The 17185-nt window shown below is 40.5% G+C and overlaps 1 pseudogene; it reads right to left on the bottom strand.

Moving 5' to 3' along the window:
- Positions 1 to 5178: 5178 nt before the first annotated feature.
- On the bottom strand, positions 5179 to 5649 carry LOC128111656 (immunoglobulin lambda variable 4-69-like; annotated as a pseudogene).
- Positions 5650 to 17185: the final 11536 nt, after the last annotated feature.

The raw sequence follows: 17185 nt of genomic DNA, 5'->3' as shown, positions 1-17185 counted from the left end.
TGGCTGGGAATCAGGGACCCCACAGATGCCACACTTGGCTAGGACCCAGAGTGGGCAACAGCAACGAAACCACAGCACACCCCTGTAACAAAGACAAGATCAAACATCTATACCAGAAACACTTCAATCATCATAATTCCAGATGCCTAGATCCAAACATAAAAAGACAAACATGAACAAACAAGACAGTATGCTTCCTACAGAAGCCAGGATTTCTGCTGTGTTTGGGCCTCAAAAACCAATTTAGCTAAAGCACTAGACTAAGACTGCAAACTATCAGATATGACTATGTCAAAGATCCTAAGAGGATATGAGTAAATGCCTTAATGAAGAATGTGAAGACACAATCAGTGGAAAAAAATAAGGAAAAACTTGTGATAGCAAAGTAGATTTAACAAGGAAATAGAATTACTAATGAAAACACAAATTAAATTAAAACTGGAAATTAAAAACTCAAAATATCAAAGAAAAATCTCAGAGATAATCCTCACCAATAAATTAAAAGATACAGAAGACAGAATTTTAGGTCTTGAAAAAAGGTCAAACATATAAATAGTTCAACCAAAGATAATGTTAAATATATACATAAAAAAACAGTCATAAAACATACAGAAAATTTGGGACCCTGTGGAGGAAAAACCTATAAATAAAGGAAAAGAAAGCCAGGACAAAATAACATAAAATATTTTAAATTGTTTATACAATATATTTTGATCATGTTTTCCTGTCCCTAAACTGCTCCCATATCTCTCCAAAACTATATCCATCCGATTAAAATTCTCCTATCTGTCTGTCTATCATCTATCTATTTATCAATCTATCTATCTGTCTATCTATCTCTGTCACTCTAAAACACACACACACACACACACACACACACACACACACACACACACACACACACAAGTTGGGGTGGAACGCACAGGAAATATGAGACACAAGGGGAAAAAACTGACCTTTCAAAGTATAGGCCTATATGATGGAAAAGAATCTCAAATTAATGGCTTGGATCTTCTCTTCAAGTAGATTACAGAGAAAAAACTTCTACAAACTAAGCAATGACACATCCATACAGAGAAGAGAAGTTCACAGAACACCAACTGGACAGAACCAGAAAAGAAAATCCATGGTATATCATAATTAAAGCACTAATTTACAGAACCAAGAAAGTGATTTGAAATCTGCAAAAAGAAATTCAAGTCACATATAAAGGAAAATCCATCAGAAAAATAGCCAATTTATCTATAGAAACTTTGAAAACCAGAAGAGTTTGGATCAATATATCTGAAGGCCTAAAGGACTGTAATGGTGAACCTAGAGTGATATACCCAACAAAATTATGTTCAATGATTGAAATTTCCATGACAAAAATATCCTAAAAATCATTAAATAAGAAATCAAACCTAAAGAGAATAGAGGAAGCATTGTTTTGAGCTCAGGAGAGAAATAGGCATTGCACAGAGACTGTGGAAGGAATTAAGCCATAATTATCCAAACACACAATATCACTGAACCCAAACTAAAACAAAAATCAGTAACACGATGATCACAATTAACACACATATTTCAAAGGTAATTTTAAATATTAGTGGAATCAATTCATCTGTCTGTCTGTCTTTCCCACTCCCCTTCCCCTTTACTCTCCTTCTCTTCACTTTCAGTCTCCCTCTCCCTGTCCACTTTTCTTCCATTCTCCCTCTCCCTCCTTAAATGGTTGTTTTTTAACCTTGAGGACAATTTTATTATACCTTAAAAAGAACACTCAAGACAAAGCAAGCTGTAGATTTTGGCAGCTTCCCTGAAGAGAAGAATGAAAATGGGAAAGAAAAGAAGCCATGCATTTGAGTTTAGCCAGCATGGCGATCAGTTGCACAGTGGTTGTGGTGATTTGAGTGAGAATGTTCCCACAGGTTCTTCTGTCACTTGACAGCTTGGTCTGAAGTTAGTGGTGCTGTTTGGATAAGTCAAGGAGGTGTGATTTTGCTGGGGGAGGTACATCACTGGGGTTTGCAATTCCAAGCCTTGCACCAGAACCATTTTATCTATTTGACATTTGAGATGTGATCCCCCAGCTTCTGCTCCTGCTGCCTTGCCTGCCACTTCCCCACTGTTGTGCCCATGTTGCAAGACCCCCAAGCAAGACCGCCACAGAGCCCATATCCAGTGCAAGCACACAGAGGTTTTTAATAACAAAACAAGCAAGCCTGGTCTGCCATCCAACATCCCACACAGTGGGTAGAGGAGAAAGGCCCCCAGCACTCACTTTAGGGGTTTATATAGGAAAGGTTTACATGCAGCTTGGGATTGGACCAGGGAGTTAGAGGTGAGGCAGTTCTTTGAAGTTACTGACTGAACTATAAGCATGAGGTTACTGGTGGCTAACAGGACTCAGGGTATATACAGAGACATAAATTTTTACTCCCTATGTCCTGCTTTTGTTGAACCCAGGATATAGACATTCAGATTTATTGTTCCAGTCCTACTCTCCTCTGAGGTCAACTTCTGGTCAGTTGAGCCCATTACTCCTCATATCTTGTTTTGCCAAGTCCAGGATACATATATTTATTGTCTCAGCCTTATAAATTCAACTTCTGGTCACTTCTAAAACTGCTGGTCAGCAAATACCTTTGGAGGAGGGGAGGAGGAAGCGTCCCTCAGGATGGCTATTGATTTTTCCCTTTCATTCCCTCCTCTCCTAGTAACTTGAGGACACCCAATCATGGGTTGTCAATACTTAGTCTGCAAATGTCTGCCTTGAGGCAGATGGCCCATTTTTATATCTTGGTTGAGGATCTCATATTAAGTTTGAGTCCTTTGCACCATTAATTGGATGGTCCCCTACCTTTCTTTGATGATTTGCATCAACTTGTTGGGGCCTTTTCATACTTTGGTCATAGAGTCCTTAACCAGCCCAGAGTGAGCTACATAAAAACATAATTTTTAGCCGGGCGGTGGTGGCGCACGCCTTTAATCCCAGCACTCGGGAGGCAGAGGCAGGCGGATCTCTGTGAGTTCGAGGCCAGCCTGGGCTACCAAGGGAGTTCCAGGAGAGGTGCAAAGCTACACAGAGAAACCCTGTCTCGAAAAACAAAAAAAAACAAAACAAAACAAAACAAAACATAATTTTTCTCCCAGGGCTGCACATAGTCCCCTTTGTTGTAAGAACTGGAAGTCTAGCCCTAGCCTATTCTGTAATATGACCTCAGAAAGCGAGGTGAGGGATTCTAGCATCATCAGTTTAGTGGCATCCAAACAGGAATTATTATTTAGTTAAGGCATCAATGACATAAGAGCCAACAGTAATTAGCAGAAAGAGAAGCCCTGTGACAGCTGAGAGAGTTCCTTATCCTGAAGGAACTTGGAAATGAGAATAGGGGCCAGTTATTATTTTATCTCAGGTTCCCTATGATAGAAAATTTTCTTTGATCTAATATTCCAGGAATAAGGATGATGTTTTTGCTTCTGTAATTACTTCCTGTTGATGTTGGGATGTCGTTTTCAGGGCCCTAGAAAGCCAGAATGTTAATCAAAAGCAAGGAGGGGATTTAGAAGCATCTGGTTCATTAACCACCTGAAGAAATAGCATTTATATTGGCTTGATAGGTTCATATCAGCTTTCAGCAAGTCCATATATCACAGGTTGAAGTCAGTAGCTGATGCTTGGATGTGTCAGCTAGCCAAATGGAAGCCCAGTGAAACAGACATAGACTAGAGACAAAAGTTAGCTTACCTGGAATTTTTAGGCCCACAGCCTCAGTAAATATATTAGGGTTATCAATCAATAGTGGAAAAACAGGTAACAGGTATCTGTCTATACATCTATTTCAGAAGATAACCAAAAGAAATCCAAAATCTTGAGCTCATAATTCAAACAATAAGTAGTCATTGCTCTATTAGCTTGTCAAAACTCTATTAATGTTAAATTCTGAACTTATTAAGTTTTAATGCAATGACAATGTGGTCTTTAATTAATTAATGCATTGATCAATGAGTTAATAAGGTGACTGCAACCGCGTGGAAGATTCTGGTTGCCTGATGTTTCTAAGCTGACAAAGCCCTAGCTAGCCCAATTGTCAATGCCATCAGAGATCTGAGAAGGATAAATTTTACCTGAGTGTAGACTTTCAAATCTATTAAAAAATGACATAGACTATCCATTGCCCAGACCGCTATCATCCCAGGCTCCTGTAGTCTTCATAGCATTGGCAGAACAGGTATGGGGACAGCATCAGTCTTGACTGATGAGCCAGCCCATTATGTGAAATTTCTCCCTGTGGAGGAGAAAGACTGACCTTATCTTGTCAATGTCTTCACTCTGGGCTGGATCCCTGGCAACAGGTGTTGAGTTAGGGGATCTTGCTCAGTGGTCAGTGTTGTCTGCAACACTCACAGCTGCCTCAGAACCTGCTGCTGTGGTGTTCTGACCAATGAGTTTGGCTTCAGAGTATTCTCCAGGAGAGCAACTTCCATTCTTCTGGTCATCTCTCTCTAAATTCCTGTTCAAAAGAATGAAGCCAAGATCCTGACAAAACAGGAGCCTTTTGTAGGACTTTTGTGTTTTTCTGTCTGTACACGGTTTCTTGTAATTTCATTGGTTATTTTATAAGCTAAAGTGAGATTCTAAAGATGGCCTTGGTGTGTAGGAAGGGAGGGACTTGAGGGGCATATGGCAAGGTCATGTAAGAAGTTTGGCAGAGACTAACATGGTGTTTGCTTTGTCCTTCCGTCCAAGTCTCTGGTAGGCTTACCAGGACAAGAGGGAGTGTCCAGAGGGACATGGAAAAGATCATGTACATTCAATGTTCAGACCTTATGGCTGTTTTATATTATGCTTTTCTCTGGGAATAGGCAGCTCCAATCACACTGCCACCTTAAATGTTCTTATGATATGCTTCTTTGCTAATTTGCTGGAGTTATAAAACACCTCCTCGATCATGAGACAAGAAAGCCATCTTACAAGGAACACACATTTCTGTGAACATTGGTGAGGTAACAGTGAGAGTCTTAGAGACCCTGATAGATGTATGGTCTCTCCTTTTGAGTAATAATTGGAAAATATGCAATGAGTGTGATATCTAACAACTTCAGATGTTCTTTCTCATAATCATAGGCCCGTCTTGGTAGCAAGAGAGTGAAACAGTTTCTGTCCTGCTTCCTCATTTATTTAGTTCACTGTGTTCACTGGTATTGTCCACTAATGTCACCACCTACACCACAGATGTAGTCAGCTTCATCTTCAGGCTGGATATTAGAGATGCTTAAGTAACGGTGAGCCCGAGCTGGAGCCAGAGAAGCGGTCAGGAATCCCATCCCCCTTGCTGTGACTTCCATCACTATTAAGATCCATCACATACTTAGGAGCCTTGTCTGGATGTTGCTGGTACCATTCAATGGTGTAGGTGCTGTATTTACTACTCAAGGTGCAGGTGAGTTTGACTGAGGCTCCCAGGGAGGCAGAGGCTGAGGGTGACTGAGTCAGCACAGGCTGGGAGAAACATCCTGAAAACAGAGAAACACATTATGTCCATGCTGAGAGAAGAGAGGGGAATCTATCTGCTGTCAGATGGTTTCCCTGAACTGGGATCAGGGTGCAGATGACTCCTGACCTGTACATTGAAGGAGGAAGAAGAGGAGAGGAGTCCAGGTCATGTTGCAGACACCACTGAGCTCTGCTGAGACAGACATGGTGCAGGTCTCTCTTATCCTTTAACAATTCTCAGAGAACTGACAGGGTCCTTCATGCAAATTTTTGTTGGTCAACCAAATCCCTTCTCAGGTGTGTGTGCCATCAAAGCCTGGGTGTCACTTCCTGCCTGAGGCTGCCCAAGGGACCACAGTGTCCCCACTGCTGGGCCTGTTGAGTCCTGAGCAGACACAAAGAGACAGATGTTTGTGTTGTCAGCTGAGAGTCTCCAGACTCTTCAGTGTCACCTACAGACCCACTGAGCAGGTTCAGGTCTGTCATGTCTGTGTCCACATGACTTCTACCAGGCTGTGATCATCAAACACTTTCTGATTAATGTCTGAAGGACTTGCCTCCTCTGAGGCTGATTTTACATCACCTCTTTGTTTTGTTTACTTCTGCTCAGTGGGAACCTTATGTAGACCAGTGCTTCCTAACCTGAGGGTCACGACCCCCACAGAACAGGAGTCATAGATCAGATATCTTGTAGATCAGATATTTACATTATAATACACAAAGAAGGAAAATTACAGTTCTGAAATAGCAATGGATAGCTTTATAGTTGGAGGTCACCACAATTCGTGGGACAGTATCAAGGTGTCTCAGCATTAGAAAGTTTGAGAACCACTGTTGCTAGACTGTATTTATTAGGATCTTTTAACTCAGGGGCTTTCCCCACTGAAGCTGAGGACAGAGAAATTTACTCCACGAGCCCCTTCTTGAAATGCTCAAGAGGTCAGGCTTCTCTCTCTCTCTACTTGGTTCCTCAGCAGATTGACCCACAGAGACACAATGTGAATATTACCAATGATGGAAAATATTATATTGCAATATTCCCTTGATGGATTATATATAAAAAAATTAGAAAATAGCATGGTAAAACAAAACAGAAAATAGGGAAAAAGGGGGGATAGAATACAGTGGGTCTCTAATTGTCCTTAAGTAAGGATTGAGAGGATGGCATGGTTGCAGCCATCTTAGAGAAGGGGCAGATTGGGAGCAGCAGGCCCTGGGAAACCCACCAGAGGATGTGCTGCCCCTAGACCCAGACAATTAAGCGCCACATAAAAAGAAAAACGAGTTCCAGACACTTTCTCCCATAACCTGAAGGATATGATAGATTGTATACCACAGCTGTCAGAGGGAGCATGTTTCCTGCAGATAAGAAATGGGATGTCTAACTGTCAGAGAAAACGGGTCTGCCGGTGACATAGATGCTATGACATAAACTGCCAGAGGATACGGCAATTTCCTTGCAGCTGCAACTCTCCAATCAGTTCAATCCAAGCATCTCCAACCTGAAGTAAGCACCAATCCTGAGCTTGTGACTATATAGAGTTGGAATTCCCCTAGACCCCCACCCTAACTACTATAAAAATCTCATCCTGTTCCTGCTTTGGGTCCCTCTCACTCCACCACTGAGACAGATGGATGAGGGGCCCAGATCTAAACTTGTGAATTAAAAGGTTCTTTGCTTTTGCAGTCAGATTGATATCTGGGTTGTCTTTGGGGACTTTGGATTTTGGGTGCAAAAGGATTAGAAAGTACTGATGAAGAATGATTGTGCATGGTTTTTAAAAACACTCATGGAAACCTGCCTACTACTTATCTGATATTAAAATACTGTATTTAACTGATAGGGGTTTAGTGGGATGTATGATGAGAAAAGGTAATACCTCTAAATTGGAGGCAAGAATTAATGAATCATGATAGAAGAATTAGTCACTGCGGAGATGAACTGGAACAAGAGGAATGTCAGGACCATGTGGGTTTGCTCAGATATGCTTTAACGTATGCATGGTTAAAGAAACTGTGTGCCTGAGTTGTCTTTGTCAAACACTGTCCTCCAGAATCAGGGAACGTGCAGACGAGGAGGTGGAAAGACTGTAAGAACCAGATGTGCTGGATGACTCCAAGGAAACAGCATCTTCCAGACACAATAGGACTAATCCACATGGGAACTCACAGAGACTGTGACAGCATGCACAGACCAGCACAGGTTCAAACCAGACAAAATCCCAGCTCTGAGAAAGAGAAGTGGACAAACAGTCACACCCTTAGCCATGAAGGTTTTGCCATAGATAACTTCTGGAAAAGAGAAAATCAGTTTTCTCCAATGGAGTGTCACTAGCAATATCAATCACCCTCCAGGGCACGCTTGATGGCCAGGGGTATTTGGTCAACAGGAAACAGACTCCATGGTGTGTGTGTGTGTGTGTGTGTGTGTGTGTGTGTGTCCTTTTTATTTGTTTTGTTATATTTTATCTTACTGATTTTCCCATTTTACTTTGTTCAGTTTGGTTTTCTTTTTAGGTTTTTTTATTGTTGTTTTTCTGTCTTGTTTTGTTTGAAAGAGAAAGAACATGAAGTTGGGTGGGTAGAGAACTGGGAGGATCTGGGAAGAGTTGGGGGAAGGGAAGAAATATGATCAAAATAGATTGTATGAGAAAGTTTTTTAAAAATTAAAGAATCTCAAGACAAAATATTAATTGATAAAACAGTAGAAAGAAAGATAAAAAGAAAGAAACAAATGAGGGAAGGAAACAAGGGAGGAAGAAAACAGATGAGGCTTGGACTTCTGTTATTCCTGGTTGAATATGTGCATGGAACTATACATGTGTCCTACTCAGAACCAACATGATGGCCAGCATGTGAGGGCACTTGCTGCCAAGCGTCTCAGTGCCAACTGATTCCTGGAACAACCATGGGGGAAAGAAAGAGAAGACTTCCACAAGTGGTCCTCTAACTGTTTTGCTCATTCTGTGGCATTTACACACACACACAAATACACACACACATTACATTCTTAAATAAATCTGTATATAAATAGATACATATTTTAAAAAACTTTTGATCCTTTCGTCATAGTTTTGTTTCTCTTTTCTGTGCCCTTTTTGTTGGTTATTTGCGGGGCTCTTACCCTGCGAGGAATCGTCACCAAACATGACAGAATCCACTAATAAGAGTTTGATTAAGATAAGTGAGAGAGACAGAGGTGCACACGTGAGTAAAGATGGAGCCGGGAATCATGGCTCTGGCTTATAAAGGTTGGGCCGCTCCTGCACACACAGGTCCATGTGGCTATTCCATGCATACACGTAGATCACATGGTTGCACTGTGTGCTTTATGGAACCATGCAAAGCCACGGGGTCCTGGTCATGTGAGACGTTTTGATCCGGAAATGGCTAGGCAGAAGTGCCTAGGTCCACTGGGCATGCGCAGCCATGCCTAACCGCGGGGGCATGTTGTGAATCCATATCACTTTTAGTTTTGATTTTATTTAGACTCTTTGGTATTGTTGACATTTGAATATTGATGTTAGTTCCTTGGGAAAGAGGACTGTACTAGTGAAGGGTGTCAGGCCCAGTTCTGACCCACAGATACAGATTCCATATGCACCCTGAGTTTTAACAAGTATTTCTCTAACACAGGCTACAAACTGTTGCGGTTTGGGTTATGAACTGAACTTTTCCTTTTTCTTTTATTTATTGTTTCCTACCACCATGTGCAGCAAAAGAACTTCCTGACTCCCAGTCTCTTCATTATATGACAGGATTAACTTTCTTAAGGTTTCCGCTAAAAATTAAAGGCACGTCCCTTGGTGTCACATAGTTCATTAAGTATTTGAAATTTATTTCCTAAAAAGAAGGAATACTTGCATGTTCACACGTTCACAGGTGGATGTCATTGAAAAGGGTCATCTTCTAGAAGCTCCACTTCTATGTAGCTGCTTACAGTATTAAAACATTTGAAAGAGGAGAAATATATTTATGATTTAGGACTGAAAATTGTTTAACTTTAGAGATTAGTTGCAGTCATGAAGGTAGAAATATGAGCCAATGGGTCAGTATCTGCAAGGATAAAATGTGAGTCAAGATCAAAGAATGTGCACAAATTCATAAGTACTTTACAAAGGATTGCCTAGTTTGTTAGTTCCTTGGGATGGCAGTAACAATGTACAAACTGTGGATTAACACAAAAGTGACTTGTGTTATCTCATACTGATTTATGGAGGACAGACTTGTAAAACGGGCATGCTGAGCTCAGCACCCTATGGCACCTCTTTCTTCTCTACTCTGTCCCTGATGTTTCTAAACAATCTTAGGGGATTTTTGGTCAGCAGCTACAAAGCCATGTGTACACATTAGACTTCACATGGGAATCCATCACAATGTCACTGTCTCTCAAAGCCCCATGGCAGAGGTGACTGACTCACTGTGCTTCAGCATGAGCTCATCTGACTGAGGTATGTGCAGTAGTACTTATGATCTTATAATAAGATTACATAAAGTTATACTCAGATTTATTACATTACCATATCTTCTTTAGGGGAAAATATGTTAACAATGTCAGAGAAGAAATTATTTCATGGCTTTTATAAACTACACAATGAATTTGTATTGTCTTCAAATAATAGTTAATAAAACAATAGTTAGAAAATAGGAAAGGATAATTACTTCACTTTGATGTACTTGTATGGAACACCTTTGAGAATGCTTCTCTCTGGAAAACTTTTGACTCTAGACTTGCAATTAACACATCTAAGGGAGAAATACAGTAATTGAATTCTGTACTTTTAAAAATCTCTATCATAATAGTTGACAAATATATCCACTTTTATGACTCTAACTAGGACTCAAATGAAGGCAGATGCTTCCCTTCACCTTCTTGTCTGTGGAGAGTCAACTTCAGGATGGCAACAGTGACTGGTCATGGGATCCACTCCACAGGACAGGGCTTTCACCCAGGCTCAGACAAATGTATGTTTGTGTCTTGCTTCTCCATGTGTGTCTCACTGTGCTGAGAACCACTGTAGCTCATGCAGTAGCTTTCAGCACTATCCTCAGATTGTAACCCTAGAGCCCAGGACAAGGGTATGTTTAAGGTGAAAAGTGATTGGAGACTGGGAGTGCCTGTTGTTGTTGGGTGAATCAGAGTCTAGAGGCTTGGCCAGGCAGCTTCTGGAACCTGTGTGGGAAGAAAGGATCAGTAACTGCTGGAGAGTGTCATTCTACAGCATCACTTTAGCTAGGGGAGGAGAGCCTGAACAGAAATAGCTGTTAAGAATGAGTTAAGAAATGAGAGGGGCTCGACCTGGGGCTTGGCCATGGATCTCTGCATCTGCTTCCATCAGTCACTGGATGAGGGTTCTATCACGACAGTTAGGGTGTTCGGCTATCCGATCACCAGAGTAGGTTAGCTCAGGCACCCTCTCGACCATTGCCAGTAGTCTATAGTGGAGTCATCTTTGTGGATTCCTGGGGACCTCTCTAGCACTCTGCTTCTTCCTATTCTTATGGGGTCTTAATTTATCATGGTAACTCTTTCCTTGTTCTCTTCCTGATCCAGCTAAGACCTCCTGCTCCCTTAAGCTCTTTTTCCCCCGACCCTTGCCCTCCATTACCCCCCACACCCCCGGTTTGCTCATGTAGATCTCATCCATTTCTCCATTGCTGGGCGATCCCTGTTTCTTTCCTAAGGTGCTCTTTACTAGCTAGCCTCCCTGGAGCTGTGAGTTGCAGTCTGGTTATCTTTTGCTTTACATCTAGTATCCACTTATGAGTGAGTACATACCATGCAAGAGATATCAAGACCATGATTGGAAAAAGCACAGGGACAAATAGCCAAACTAGTGGAAACACATGAACTGTGAACCAATAGCTGATGAGCCCCCATCATACTGGACTAGGCCCTCTGGATAAGTGAGACAGTTGTTTAGCTTGAACTGTTTAAGGGGCCCCCAGGCAATGAGACCAGGACCTGTCCTTAGTGCATGAGCAGGCTTTTTGGAACCTTGTGCTTATGCTGAGACATTTTGCTCAGCCTTGGTGCAGGGAGGAGGGGCTTGGACCTGCCTCAACTGAATGTACCAGGCTCTGCTAACTCCCCAGGGGAGACCTTGCCTTGGAGAAGGTGGGAATGGGGAGTAGGTTGGGGGGGAGGCTTGGGGTGGGAGGAGGGAGAACAGGGAAATCAGTGGTTGATATGTAAAATGAATAGAAAAATCTCTTAATAAAAAAAAGAAAAGAAAGAAAAAAATAAAAAAGAAATGAGAGGGATCATTCCAAAGGCAGGCCTCTTTAGTCTCCATTACACCTGACAGAGATGGAGAAGGCTGGGGAGTGAGGTAGGCATCCAGGTTATGCTGTAGATTTCCAGAGATCTCAGGACCCACAGATGCTGCTGGACTCTGGGGTTCTCAGGGTATCAGGAATGTGGTGAGTCCATGCATTGTGAGACTTTTACTATCACCATCACCACCTCATTCCATCTCTGCAGTCCAGGGACAACTCTCCTCCCAAAGGGGCCGGGGCAACTTGAGGAAACACCTACTGTAACCTCTAGTCCAGGCAGCTTTGCCCAGGAGATTACATGTGAGTAAGGAGTCAGCCTCAAGTCTTGTCAGATTCTCAGAAGTACACAGTGCCCCCTGCTGGACAGGGGTAGTTCCTTCATGGTTTGTGTTAAATATATTTTCCACATGATTTCTATTTTTCTGTCATAGGTTCCTTAGTTCATCATCGAAATTGCTATTAACTTTAACTAAAGTTCTATCTGTTTAATTTTCATCATTTTAATGACTTTTATTCATTCTGAATCCTAGTTATTTTCCCTGTTAATCAAAGTACCCATATTTTTCTTCTTTGATAGGATTCTGTGATTTTTCAGTGAAAAATCTTTACTATATAATTAGACAACCTGATCCATCTCGGTATTAGTGTCCTTGTATTATGTTTTTCTCATTCACACTGTAACTTTTCTGCTTCAGAATTCTCTAGAGTTCATCATCAGACCTGAAATAATACCTACCTTTTGGTTCATTCATTTTCTCAACTACTGTTTGTTTCGTCTTTCTTGGGAAAAATGAGACACACCTGAATTTCCTTTTTTATTGTCAGTGTAAACTTATTAGACATTCACAGCCTTTGGAGTGTTTTTCCAAAGTCAAGCTCCAGACATGGCCCACATTGAACTTAATGAGTAATGTCATTTAATGGCAGAGAATTCTCAGGTGTAGATTTCACTGTCACGCGGTCTAGTACCCCGAGAGTCTGTGTTATTCCTATTGATCACACGCTATGCTATAAGGAATGACAGTAAAAAGGGACGGAAAGATTATTGTTTTGGAGCTTTGGACCACTAATAGAGAATGTGACTAGCATACATAGGAACCTATGCTCAAGACCGAGAGCTGAAAAAGACAAATAATTTTGTAAGTACTGTAAAATAATGTTTAATTTTTATTTTCCATTATCCCTGTGTATGTGCACCCATGAATGCAAACACACACACACACACACACACACACACACACACACACACACACACACACACTTATTCAGTCTCAGGAAACTGAAATTGAGGTGTGATATCTGAGAGAAGACTGAGCAGCTTGTTATGCCATCTGCTTGGTCTTCTCATTCCACCCTTGAGTAGTACATCAGCTCAAATCTTGGTGATGTTTCTAATTGATAAAAGATTTTATCATCAGGGGAGTAGACTATTTTGGGAACTAATAGGATCAGGACACAAGAGTCTTTTGTTCGATCTATAACCTTAATATTAACATAGGGGGTCAATCCAGAGGCATATGTCTATCAGGTGTCTTCCAGTAGGATCAGGAAGCTGATTTCCATTGGATGCTAAGTGAGACTACACAGGTGGGAATAGCCTTGCAGAGGTTGTTTCAAACAGAGACCATTTCCCTTAATAACAGCTAAGTGAGCCTTCCTTTATTTGGTTGGTGTCATCTGCAAGTGTGTCATGGGTTTGGTCCAGGGGCTGATATTGGAATTTCATCATCATTAACTTAATGGTACCCAGAAAGGACTTATCATTTAGTTAAGGCATCAATGACACGAGAGCCAACCGCAATTAGCAGAAGCAAGAGGGCCAAAAGCTGACAGAGTTCCTTATCTAGAAGGAACTTGGAAATGAGAAAAGGGACCAGTCATTATCTTATCACAGTTTGCCTATGACAGGAAATTCTCTTTTAATATAACATACCAGGAGGGGGGAACAAGGGCAACATATTCTCTTCTGCAATTGCTATCTTGCTGACATTAAGACATTGTTCTCAGGGCCCTAAAAAGGTAGTATGTTAGTCAAAAGTAAGGAGAGAACTTAGAAGCATCTGGTTCATTGACCAGCTGAAGAAACAATATGTATATCAGCTAGATTGGTCCATATCAGTTTTCAGGAAGGTCAGGGCTTGCTGTCATTTGGAGCAGGTTGTAGTCAGCAGCTGATGCTTGGTGAGCCAAGTGGAATTCTGTTAAGACAGATATAAACTAGGAACAAAAGTTAAAAATTTATCAACTTATTTGGAACTTTTAGACTCTTAGACTCGTGATCTTAGTAGTTGAAGAAGGGAGAGAATTCCCAAGACTAGTAGAGAGAAAAATACCATCTCCAGGATAAGAGAGGTAGAGAAACTCACCTGTATTTATTTGTAATCCCTTTGACCTGAGAAGTGAATCCAAGTTTTATGATTTTCTTGATTCTTTGAAGCTTATATGAATTCATTTTTATAAAAAGACCTAAAAGTTTCAGATATATTAACATTTACAATTTGTATTGAGATTCATATTGTAGAAAAAGCAAGTAACAGTTATCTGTAAAATAGCAGAAGTAGACTACAGATTTGTGTTAAAAGCATGTACATTTTCCTTCTGTCCAGAGAGCCAGGTATAGATTAAACAGAGATATCTTTGGCTTCATGAGAAGCATCTTTAAATCTACATTTTGAAGGTAACCAAAAGAGACCTAAAATTTGGAGCTTGTGATTCAAACAGTAAGCAGTCATTGCTCTATTAAACTGTCAAAATTCTATTGATGTTAAAATCTGAATTTTTGAAATTTCAATGCAATTGCAGCATGGTGAAGGGAAGAAATCTTGTAATATTTTTCATATAACTTAAACCATGTTTTAAATCTATTTATCTTTTTCGAAGTCTGTGAATAAGGAAAACCTGTTTTTCCTTTCTTTTTAGAGACCCAGTAGCTTTAATTAATTAATGCATTGAGCAATGAATTAACAAGGTGGATGCAGCCTTGTGGAGGACTCTGGGTGTCTGTTGCTGCTGAGGTGGCAAAGTTATAGCTAACCTAGTCATCAATATCATCAGAGATCTGGGAAGCATAAATTCTATTTAAGTGCAGACCAGGCAGCTCTCAACTCTATTTTTAAAAAGACCGAGATTACCCAGACCATCATCGTCCCAGGCTTCTGTAGTCTTCATTGCAGGAAAGAATTCATGTTGTTGAGTTAAGCCAGCATGGAGATCAGTTGCATGGTAGATGTGGTGATTTGAATGAGAATGTTCCCCATAGGTTCTGGCATTTGATCACTTACTCCAAAGTTAGTGGTACTGTGGGGTAAGTTTAGGAGGGGTGATATTCCTAGAGAAGGTATGTTAATGGCAATGCAATTTCAAAGCCTTGCACAATACCAATTTTATCTGCTTGACATTTGAGATGTGGGCCCCTCAGTTTCTGCTCCTGTTGCTATGCCTGCCACTCCTCCACCATCATGGATACTTACACCTCTGAAACCATAAGTCCAGAAAACTCTCTTTCTTCTATGAGATACCATGGCCATGGTGTTTTATCAAAGCAATAGAAAAGTAACTATTACAGGGTTCAATCAGCCACATGAGAGGGAGCGGAGTGCTAGGGGAAGAGTGAGGAAGCCCAAAGCACCAGAAAAAGTAGGCTATCAGCTCTGTTCACCATCTGAAAGAAAGAAATAAAAAAGGAAAAAAAGAAAAAAATGCCATTCCAAGTAAGAACTCAAAAAGGTTTGGGAACCCAATGAAATCTCCTAGCAGATTTCAGGACCTGCTGCTGTGGGGTTCTGACCAGTGAGTTTGGCTTCAGAGGCTTCTCCAGGAAACTTTAATTTGCTAGTCATTCCTACCACTGTAGACGAATTTATAAATGGTCTTATTGTACAGACCTCCAGGCAAACTTTATTTATTAACATACAAATAAAATATCACCACATACTATTGCCCTGAGTTCCAGCCTCTAACAGCACAGGACTCAGTGGGGATCCACACAGTCAGTGAACTAAGACTTTTTCATCTGAGGAGGTAAGGGAAAAGACACACACACTCTTGATGGTTTCCTTCTGACCTTTTCTCTATTCTTGTTCTTTTCCTCTACATCTCTCCTGGTGTTTTCTTTTTCTCATTCTGATATTTTCCTTCCAACTCACTTTATTTTCTCTCATACAACTTAGATACTCCAGCAAATACCTTTCAAGAAACATAAAGATTACAATGTGGTTACATTCTATTTTTCCAGTGAATTATTACAATGAATGCAAGTAAAAACCAGCATGTATTCCATATCCCTTACACGATTAAACATCTTTACATATTACAGGTAAAAAGCAGATTTTCCCAAGAACCCACTTACATTCATGTCCAAGCAACTTGTTATAGATTCACATAGCATTAGCAAGCACACACTTGTTATAGATTCACATCGCATGAGCAAGCACAGTGCTTTCCTCGATCAGTTCTTTCACTGGCAGGCTGCATACTGTGGTTATAAAGAGAGAATCAATTACTTTACTACTTGTCTTGAAAGGTAACCTTATAAGAAATCTTAGAAGAATCACGAATCTAAACTTTTATATATGAAAAATAATCAGTCAGCTCTATTTTAAATCCCCAGGGTGCATACCATACCCACTCATCAACACATTTTTATATCAGGAAGCTGGGGGTAGAAATGGACACAAGGAATTAATTATTGCCTTTGGTCACCAACCCATCCTAGCAACAAAGGTATGTTGGCTAATAATAATTGGGCTGCTTTGTTTTTGATAACTAACCTTAATGAATCTATCACTCACCTACATGCCTTCCTAAAACTTTAGTCTTTCTGTGTTTTTCACCTCAAAGCTATTTGACAAAAACATCTTAGTCTAACCTTAAGATGTTTTCAAGGGGCTAGAGAGATGGCTCAGCGGTTAAGAGCACTGACTGCTCTTCCAGAGGTCTTGAGTTCAATTCCCAGCAACCACATGGTGGCTCACAGCCATCTGTAATGAGATCTGGTACCCTTTTCTGGCCTGCAGGCAAACATGCTGTATACATAATAGATAAATAAATCTTTAAAAAAACATATGTTTTCAAAGCTTTGTTTTAGCTATGATGCACTCTGAAACCTGTGAATACATCTCCCAACATAAAGATACAAAGAATTAAACTAGCTGGGCTTCTGGGACTCAGTTGTTTTGCTTAATCATTAACTTAAGCCATAGTCTATATGGCTCCTCTATAAAAACTTATGTGTTCTAACTGTATGACACTTCCATGTTTTATTTTTTACCCTCTGCAGTCTCTGCTTTATCAGAGTCAGGGACAACATTTTATCCTACCTTTACCTATGTAAAGTTTTCTACTAAATGAACCTCTATCATAATTCTTTACTATATTTATTAAAAACCCTCAATCATCAAAATCATATTTAAACTAACACTATTATTG

Source organism: Peromyscus californicus, unplaced genomic scaffold, assembly GCF_007827085.1.
Source record: "Peromyscus californicus insignis strain IS unplaced genomic scaffold, ASM782708v3 Scaffold_16__1_contigs__length_79575227, whole genome shotgun sequence".
NCBI classification, from domain to species: domain Eukaryota; kingdom Metazoa; phylum Chordata; class Mammalia; order Rodentia; family Cricetidae; genus Peromyscus; species Peromyscus californicus.
This window is presented reverse-complemented; position numbering and strand designations above follow the sequence as displayed.